This window comes from Lagopus leucura, unplaced genomic scaffold, assembly GCF_019238085.1.
Source record: "Lagopus leucura isolate 7727_CA_CO unplaced genomic scaffold, USGS_WTPT01 Super-Scaffold_100004, whole genome shotgun sequence".
Lineage (NCBI taxonomy): Eukaryota > Metazoa > Chordata > Aves > Galliformes > Phasianidae > Lagopus > Lagopus leucura.
In genome coordinates, this window is record NW_024962264.1 from 3,267,016 (window position 1) to 3,276,264 (window position 9,249).

The following is a 9,249-nucleotide window of genomic DNA, read 5'->3' on the forward strand; positions in this document are numbered from 1 at the left end:
AAGGGGAAGGGGAAGGGGAAGGGGAAGGGGAAGGGGAAGGGGAAGGGGAAGGGACCCCCAACAAGAAGAATAAATTTAACAAGTGCTGCACAACACAGTTTTCACCAACTGATGCCCAGCCAATCTCCAAGCAGCAGCAGCAGCCACCCACTGGCCACCTCCTCCCACTTCTATTGCTGAGCATGATACCGTATGGTATGGGGCAGCCCTTTGGCCAGTCTGGGTCAGTCAGCCTGGTCTTGACCCCTCTCAATCCTTGTGTATCCCCAGCTCCTCACTGGCACAGAAATGTGACAAGTCGTTGACTTGGTGTAATCACTGCTCAGCAATAACCAAACAATGTGTTATCAATATTATCCATCGCAAATTCAATGCCATACCATCTACTAGGAAGAAAATTAACTCTATCTCAACTAAAATTAGGATTATGTAGCTAATAATCTTCCATCAAGACACAAGGTATTTAAGAGTTAAGGAATAATATCCAAGCTTCTAACACTGAAAAATCCTGCCTCCTCCCCATCATGATGACCTAGTCTATTTTTTTTTCCCCCCCAAAGACCATGTTAAGAAACAGAATAACAAAAGAACTACAAGAAATTCTAAAACCTTTCTTTGAGACAAAAACTGTTTTGTATGGAGAACCACAAAAGATACGCCTTTGAAGTTTTTGAAGAAAGCAATCTAACCTAAGATGACAAAAAGGTTGAGGAAATCAGCAGGTGAGAAAGTTGCAAATTTAGACTCATTGTTGGATACTTTTGAGAAACTATTATGTATTTATGAATTTTATGCATGCTTACTTGTCCTTTACCTTCCTTTTGGTACTCAGGGAGTTCCTTTCACAAAACGTACTGATTTCTCCATCTATTTGGCGGGTGTATGATTATCTTTCCTTTGCATTCAAAATTAACCACTGGGACGACTGAGAACCAATATACTTTTGACCTTTTGCTCTATTATTGTAATTCCCTGTGTATACAAAAAAAAAAAAAAGCAACAAAACAACAACAACAATAAAACAACCTTATAAAAAGAAAATATCTCAGAAAACAGAAGTCCTTCTACTTAGCAAAAGTAACTACTGAAAGCACATTGCCTTAGTGCTCAAATCTCATCGCTGATTCCTCATTAGCAGGTAAGGTCTACATCACACCCTCTCCAATATGAGAGCAACAAGTGAATAGTCAAGCTCCCCAGTAAGGCTTCTGTCTGTAAAAAGGAACTTTTTTGGAAACCAAACTGAAGAAACATGCAATTGGCTCCAGTGAGAAATTTCGATGCCTCTGAGCTGAATGCCATTAGATAAAATTGAAAATCTTGTAGACAGTCATCTTCCCACCAGTAAAACACACTGGAAACAAACACAGTTCAGAGCAATGATTTTTCAGAAATAATTGAGAGAGAGAACAAGCAAGCACATTTCACATTAGATACATGATCTGTACCCAATGTACCACAGCAATCTTAAGAAAGCAGAAAGAAAAATTAAGAAAAAAGAAAAATTAGGGTAAGCATGTTACACAGGGTGTTAATTCTACCAGATGAAATAATATCCAGTATCATTCACTTAAAGTGGCTAGAGGGAAGTCTGCATACATATGTTGATTTTGAGCATTTTTACTGCCCTTAACTAAGGAGTTGTATGGTTTGTTTCCCCGTGAAATTTACAACAGTGAGTTGCATTTCTCCATTTCTTTCCAGAAACAAACCTACATAGTTGAAGTACCTTTATGATGAGCCTTCATCCTCAGTAGCTGCCATGGGCTTTCTAAAATTTCTTGGGAAACCATGAAGAATTGCAGATAAAATGGCAGGAAGCGTATGTTGGATTTTGTGTTGAGGGACATCATTTAGTGAGAGCTGTTGGTGACAGGTGGATGGTTGGACTGGATGGTCTTGATGGTCTTCTCCAACCTTGGTGATTCTGTGAAAAATTCACAATCAAATATTGTAAAATCATACGTATGAGAAAAAAAACAACGATAATTTTATATATTCCATAATGGGTTTGGATCTGTTTACTGTAAATCTGGAATGAGATTTCAGGCTTATGATGAATTTATTCAAACTCTAGCTGAGCATTCAGTAAAAATGCAAAAAAAAAAAAAAAAAAAAAAAAGTGGGGGGAAAAAGAAGGAAAGAGAAAGTCATAGAGAATGACTGAGACTAAGAAAGAGAAAAAAGGAAAATAAACAGATACAAACCAGAATGTTGCAGAAGAAATCCACTCTGTTCCTGCATCTTCAATACCCTACGCAATTCCTCATCTCAGAGAGGATACAGAGGAACTGGAACAAGTGTAAAGAAGATTCTGTACTAAAAGGACAGGGTTTTTTTCAGTCTGCAAGAAGATTACCAAAATGTAGTCAGAGAGGTTTATGGATAATATGAATAAGAGACAACACTTTACAGCGACGAGAGGCATTAAGACATTAAATCTGTGTGAGACAAGTCAAAATGAGAAAAAAAGAGAAAGAAAAGACAGAGAAAGGTAGTTCTTCAGCTACGGAGCTCCTTTCCATGTTTTTTGGAGGGATATCAGAAGTTTATGTTTATTGGAAAAGTCACATCACTGCCATCACTGCCTCAGAAATTCCCTGAGCTACAGACTACCGCGAGCTAGGAACACCTGCGCTAGCTTTGTTAACTGTATTTTCCTTCAGACAGTCAACATCACCCATTCCAGTCCCGTAACCAGCAGGAAGGTTATTCAGCTAAACGAGTCTTTGGTCTACAAGAATACAGATGGTTTTGTGTTCCTTCTCAGAGCTGTAGCTCTGGAGAGCTACAACTTTGAGACTTGCTAACAACCAGAAAGCCTGAAGCAATGGCTACTGCATAGGAACTCTGTGCCTGATCTGCTCTCGTACAGATACAGAAGTAATGCTCTGGTGTATTGTACACACTCGGGTCAACTTATTAATATATTCACAACTGTCATGACATTGCCTAAGAGTCACATACACTGTGTGTGTGTTGCATAGGTAATTTTGTATTATTTCTGTGCAGAATTTCCCTGAGACATATTTTGCTTTTGCTGTTCAAGATAGAATCAGAAAAACACTACATAAGTATTTGTTGATGTATAAACTAGGCTAAAAAAAATAACAAGTTTATGTGGTAGGAAAGGTTACAGTTGTACAGATCTGTCCTCATTCACCATCTGCGTGCAGTAAGTTTCTATGGCCAAGAGGTTGTTCATACTTTTAGGCCATCTTTTTTTGCTATCAAGTAGTTATTATAAATGTAGATATTCTAGTACTTTGTCTTCCCTATTTTATGTATGAAATCCTTCATAGCAGTTTGTTATACTTTGTCAGAAAAAGCTCTGAAGAAGTGTGGAAAAAGAAGCATAACTTCACTAGAAGTTCCCTCTTTTCTACTCACAAACAGTGAGTGCATTACTACTCAAAGTGTTCAGTGTGTACTGCTTCAAGATCAGATTTTGCTGGATATAAGAAACTAGGCCACTTTTTTTTTTTTCTTTTTTTTCTTTTATCCTGTTTTCCTTGAGGGCAATAAGAGAAAGAAACGAGAAAGAAAGTGCTTTAAAAGCAGACCAAAATTTTGAGTAGAGAAACAAAATGGAACAAAATATTACAAGATACAGCATCTGATTCTGCACGTGACAAAATCCTGGATAATAGAGCTTAATCCCATTGCTGAGAAAGGTATAATCCTACAGACAGAAAATGACACTGTTTAACTTTAAAAAAAACAAGGCTCTCTCTTTTAAAAGTGAAAGCTGCCTCTAATTTCCTTAACCAGATTTGCTTCCTCGAGTAACTCAATATATTCAAAAGAAATACAATACAGAGATGCTCATTTGTTTTCTGTTCACCTGGGAACATCTGTCTACTGGAAATTATTTAGCTCCTTATTTTCATACGGGTGAAGTCATGCATACACAGAAGGGCCACATGCATATGCATCACAAAGGTAAGACCTCTGAGTGCCCCTGATTTTTAGGCAACCATCCCATTTTTCAGTGCCACGTAGTGGAGGGAGTTGCTGTTGCAGATGAGCTCATGGGAAATAAAGAGTAGATAGTGACAGATGGAGTTCACTGGAAGTAAGAAAGATTAATGACAGCGCACAGATCAGACTAGGTGAGAAATGTGGTTAGAAAGATGGAAAGAAATGAAATAACACTGAAACACTGACAATTATTTCCATAGAGGCTCCACTGACATCAAGCACTACAAAAATACTAGTTTTGGTAGCAAGGGGTAATGTGGCTGCTGGTAAAAGAGAAGCACAACTCCGAATGAGAAGGCAGTCTAGGGGCATTAGTTATTAGACTGTGACGTTGTGATGTATGTGACATAGGCATATGAAGCTGTACTTTGTGCACAAGTTCAGCTATTTGGGAAAGGGTGACAAAAGCAGAGGTGATCTGTGTTAGTGTGGGGTGAGAGGAGGACAGTAATCAAGAAGTGGAGTTGTTTTGGGTGGTCCACATACCATAGTAATTTCAAAATTAAAATTAAAATGTATACTTCAGACACATATTCACTGACATTCATAGGCATTTGTAAGGCCAACTTACAAAGAATCATGGAATCACAGAACTGTAGGAGCTGGATGGGACTGCTAAAGATCATCTAGACCAACCCCCCTGCCAAAGCAGGCTCCCTAGACCAGGTGCACAGGTAGGTAACCAGGTGGGTCTTGAATGGCTGCAGAGAAGGAGACTCCACCACCTCTGTGGGCAGCCTGTTCCAGTGCTCATCACCCTGACTGGGAAGCAGTTGTTATGCACGCTTGTGCAGAGCTTTCAGAGCTTCAATTTGCAACCATTTCCTCTTGTTCTATTGCCACGCACCACCGAAAAGAGTCTGGCCTCATTCCTTTGCCCTCCTGCACCCTAGCTGTTTATAGACATTGATCAGATCCCCTCTGAGTCTTCTTTTGTCTCCTTCTGAACAGACCCAGGTCGCTCAGACCTATCTATATAAGGCTTTGGTTTTTTTGTTTGTTTGTTTGTTTTTTTAATGTATTTTTCTTTTTTTTAATGTATTTCAGTGAGAACTTACCTGCTTTCTTCCTGAATTCAGTATTCCTTCTGTTACCCCATCACAGAAAATGGAGCAAATCAAGAACATTAATAATTACTTCTAGAATGTTACATTCTCAAAGAATATAAACAGCTTTATCTCTTTGCCATCAGAAATATTGATGTCATGAATCAAGGTCACATACTCAACTCCATACCTTTTCTCAGCTCTTTTGGGAGATTTGCAGTTTCATAATAGAAAGGTCTTGTGGTTTTTGTTTGTTTTGTCCACAAGCTTTTCTTGCAGTATGATTTACAGATAACATTCCTTTAATGGCAAATTTGCATCCATTACTTCTCAGAATCTGTGACCTTTCTCTGAGTACATTGTACTTCACATCAGCCCACAACTATTCAGTAGATGGCTGTAGGTATTAGCAGGATGCAGTGATATAAAATGACAGAGAAAAGTGTTTTCATTGCCCAAAAAAAGTTTTCCTCATTTTTCCCTCAAATAACACAAAGGTCTTTCAGTAGTGGACGTAGAACCTGGAGGATAGTTTCAGAAGTCTGGGTAGTCTAAACTGTTGCCTCAGTATTGACACTTGAAGGTGCAAGGATGGGGAGCAGGCCCATGAGTTTGGGACAGAGCTCCAGGGCATCTGCCTAAGGGTAAGGGATGCATGACTTTGGGAGATGCTGGCTGAGAGGATGAGAAGGTTCTAAGTAGAAAAAGGAAAGAGTCTGAGATCACACAGGAGCCTCGCTGACGTTTTCCCATAGTGGAAAAGAAAGTAGAACTACATGAATTCTGAGATAATCACCCACGGCTGTTTGCTCACATTTGACGTATCTTCTATTGTTCCTGACATTCCCGGAAACAGCAGAACCTGCTGGTTTGTGTGCACTTGCTACAACGTATGATTTTAAGCACTGCACTTTGCTTCTTACTGTGAAATTTCAAGCATTCCAACTTGTAAATGGGCCTTGCTGATGGAACTGTGTCCTGAGATAATCACACTGTTCAAGATTAAAAATCTTTTAACGTTTTAACATTACAGTGTGCACAGAAAGCCTTGAAAGAGTCATTACTTCTGGTCAACTCAATGAAAGGAAGAAATGAGTGACACTTTAGATATCAGAAACATTATTCATGAGTAAAAGGGCTTGCTAAAAGCCCTTGAGAGAAGAACAGATTATAGGCTCCTTGAAAGGGAATATCAGCTTCCATTAAATAAGGCCATGAAAGCAAATTTATGTAACTGAAGTTCTAAGAACTGATGACGTGCATATTTCACATCAGTAACATCGGATGTATGGGTTTCTGATTTGCACATGCATAGATATGGAGTCATACATCACTCTTAGGATAAGTTGGGATTTATGGAAAGCGTTATGTCCAGTGGCACAGTCTGATTGTAATATAACTGCTTTATAAAGCAGTGAGATACGGACTCGCATCTTAAACCACAAACCAAATCTGATTGTAAAGATAACTACAGCAGGAGATGTTGGTTCAGCAACCAGCCTGAGAATGCTTTAGTTAGATTAACTAGTCCTGATTTTCAGTTTTCTTGCAAAATGAGGCTGAGCTGAACTACTAAGCACACTGCAGCAAACCTGCCTCTCTTTATTGATAAGTGGAGAATGTGCTGATTTGTCAACGTGACAAATGCTGCTGGCTATTCCAGCTGTGTGTTGGGAAAGAGCACAAGAACTTTTTCTGTTCTGATATTCTGACTACTTTTCCTTCACTGTGGAGTTTATTTTCCCTATAAAATCATGGTATATTTACTACCTCACTTCACTTTCTTATACCAGCAAGAAGAGAAAAATAGTAGGCAAGGCAAAATTATATCTTCAAAAAGACTAAGGCCCAGTTCTCCTCAACTACATACCCCTGGAGTAAAGTTACTGCCTCCGCTGGTGTGAGATGATTCATATTATCCAGCTGTTCCTATTCCTGGTTTAATAAAGAAAATTGAGATAAGCAAGCTACTTCTGGAAGCCTATGTGAGGTACTGGGAAAAGGCAAGTCACTGTGCATTGCCATACATTTCCAGATTCATAATTGTGGGATGAAGCTTCTGTGTAGCATAAGAAACATTGCATATGCTTTAGCTAGGGTAAAACTGTTTCTCAGGTAAAAATTTGGTTCTGTTTTAGCCATAAATTAGTAAATGAAATCATCCTTTTTATTTTTTTTTCCTACAACCTCAGAAATACTTGAAGGCAGCCATTTCTCCCCCTTCGGGGCGCCCCCCCCCCCCTTTTCTTTTTCTTTTTGAATAATTATTCATTTCTTCTAACAAATTTATATTAGGAAAAGACCTTGAAGCTCCATCTGGTTTTGGCTGATGGTAACAATGACATGAACTACTACAGAATTCTGTGCTCTATTGCAGCCTCAATTGAGAGAGTACTGTTTTGAATTTCTATTTCTCCAAAGCAGTTATGGAATTATTTTCAGATTTGTATTAAGCTATACTTTACAGGTAATTAAATGTGGACATGAAGCTGCTGTATGCATTATTTAATGTTGGCACCAGGTGAGCTTGTAAAGAAAACATTTTTCAACTATGCAATAATCAGAAAAGCTTAACAGTGACTCTTAAAATATGCTTCCAGGTTTCTGTATGAAAATACTTGTAGGTTTTCCTCTCCTGTTTCTCACTGTCTCAGTGAACCTTATTGCAAAGATTCAGCACACAGGGACTGAAAAAGAAGGTTTTACTCACATAGTCTTTGAATAGAAGAGATCATCCCTCTAATGCTCTACTAGAATGTGGGCACTTAGTTGCACAAATTGAAGTGTTCCACACACAATTTAAATGCTCTTTCTCATGAGCATGGACAGAAAATTTGCTGTGTTCCAAAAAAATGTACACAAACTGCCTATGTGATTGTAGCACTGCACAACAAGCTATGTTTCCATTAATTCTAACGAGCGTTTCACTTGGTTTCCAGGTCCAAAACACAGCTTTTGTTCCATTAAACGTCCTTGTGGGTGAAAGATAAGCACAAAACAAGAAAATTCATGTTAACTTTCCAACAGATGCATCCTGAGATAGTCATATATTCTTCCCATTCCTTTCTAGAGAAAGAAACAGTACGCAGGAACTGTTCATTCTGACAACTCTGATTTTGAATCATAGATCTGTTTTCATCATTTTCTCACTGTCCACATAAGGCTATTCTAAGAGTCAGTGCAGAGCAGCAGAACATCAGAAATAGCAGCAAACTGTTAATCTCATTGCCCATGGATGATCAGTGGCATCCCATAGCGATCTTTGCACAAGATTGAAGTGGCAGTGCTTCAAAAGCATTTTGAAGGATTATTGGATGTAAATGTTTACCTTTCCTGACAGACTCAAGCCACGTAACACTACTGAATATTTTCAACTATTCAGATGATGTATCTCATTTAAAGTAATGCCCGTACTAATTTAGTTGGATTTGAAGATTGTTGACTATCTTTGAATAAAATGTAATAAGGATTCTTCACTTTTCAGTTTGAAAAGCCCAAGCTAAATGCAAAGGTATTTTTTTAATGGTTAAAGATGAGTACTGCATTAGTGATGCTATAGGGACCACATTGACACAGCATCTAAGATTTGAAATGTTATAATGCACAGCAGATCTCTTTGACCAGATGCAATACTGCTCAGATTTAAGACCTTAAAAACTGTAAAAGCTTCCCCAGAGAGGCTTCTGGAGAAGGCTATGTGCAACTCTTGTGTTTTGATTAGGAAAAAAGGCATCACATTGCTCTACACTTGACATGACCACAATCCCAAGAATATCTTATCAGCTCTTCTATAGACATCACCACTGTAAAATAATGGGCATGCAAAAAAAAAAAAAAAAAAGCAAACCAAAAATCATTCTAAGCAGCCACAGAGAGATTAATGCATCCAAATATTGCACCAATACAGATACAGTTTGGGAAAAATATCTGTCTTGGATGAAGTCAGGAAAGGCAAAGAGGAACTTTTCTGAACAGTTAATAGCTGTTCTGCTATTGCTATGCTAATAATCTGAGCATAAGAAACAGAAAAGTGGCCTATCTAGGTAAACATTATGACACAGATAGAGGTATAAAAAGATAACATTTACTCCCTGTTGTGAAACTCAAGTTTGGCACAAGTAGAATTGAGAGTTCTGACGCTAAGAAAACGTTCAGATAAGAGCAAGAAATTGAATAAGCACAGCTTGGAAAGTTCTTCTCAATATGAAGATTACTATTAATG